At 41.9% G+C, this 1,080-nt stretch overlaps 1 pseudogene; it reads right to left on the reverse strand.

Annotated features, from left to right (window-relative positions):
- Nucleotides 1-334, reverse strand: part of LOC102817001 — a 3,058-nt pseudogene extending 2,724 nt beyond the window's left edge.
- Between the last annotated feature and the right edge of the window lie 746 nt (nucleotides 335-1,080).

The raw sequence follows: 1,080 nt of genomic DNA on the forward strand, positions 1-1,080 counted from the left end.
AAAAAAAAAAAAGGAGCTAATTTTTGTTGTTAAGTGTTGTCGAGTTTGTCCCAACCCATAGCGACCCTGTATAGGTTTTCCAAGGAGCGGCTGGTGAGCTTGCACTACCAACCTTACAGTTCAACCCAACTTTGCAGTCCGGCGCATTAACCCACAGCACCACACCAGGGTTAGAGATTGTTAGCTTTTAGCCTTTCCTTATTGTTCCCAACAAGCATGCTCTACTCTACAAACCCAAATGTACTGAGACCACCAGCTTAGAGACCATCTGTTGGTACTGAGCATGCTCTTCATCCGGTTTCACATAGAGCTCTCCTGGAGACAAGTTCTCCATATTCTTACGTTTGCCTGGCTAGCTCCCTTCTTGTTTTTCTCTGAAAGTTTTTATTATGATTTGAGGGAAGGTTTACAGAACAGATCAACAGTTTTATATTCAGCAAATCATACATTTTGTTTCATCTCAATGATTGCAACTCCCTCCATGTAACAACAGTTATCCTGCTTCCTTCCTGTGGTTTTTGTTTATATTCTACCCTCCTGCCCATCCCTTCTGAACTTTGTTCTTAGGTATATAGGTTGCCCTTTTGATCTTAAACAGTTGACCTTTCAAAGGTGAGCATACCTTACTAGTGTTGTTGTCCTCCTTATATACCTATCTACCACTTGGTTGAAAATTGTAGCCCACTTCTTAATACACCGTAAACCAATCTAGGAATCTGGGTGTGATACTGTAGGACTTCTAACCATAAAGTTGGTGGCTCAAACCCACTAGCCACTCCTTAGAAACCTTATACAGGGTCGCCAGGAGTCAGAAATGACTAGACTGCAGTTAACAACAAACCAGTTTATGGAGTCCTGGTGGTGCTGTAGGATAAGCACAAGACTACTAACCAAAGCCACCAGCCACTCATTGGGAGCAAGCTGAAGCTTTCTGATCCTGTACAGATTTACAGCCTCGGAAACACTATACAGGGTCATTAAGAATCAGAACCAATTCGACAGTAGCACCATCAACAACAAAACAAACCTATCCAAACCAAACCATGGTCTTTTCAATTACTTCATATCTATGTGAAAGCT

This window comes from Chrysochloris asiatica, unplaced genomic scaffold, assembly GCF_000296735.1.
Source record: "Chrysochloris asiatica unplaced genomic scaffold, ChrAsi1.0 scaffold00057, whole genome shotgun sequence".
Lineage (NCBI taxonomy): Eukaryota > Metazoa > Chordata > Mammalia > Afrosoricida > Chrysochloridae > Chrysochloris > Chrysochloris asiatica.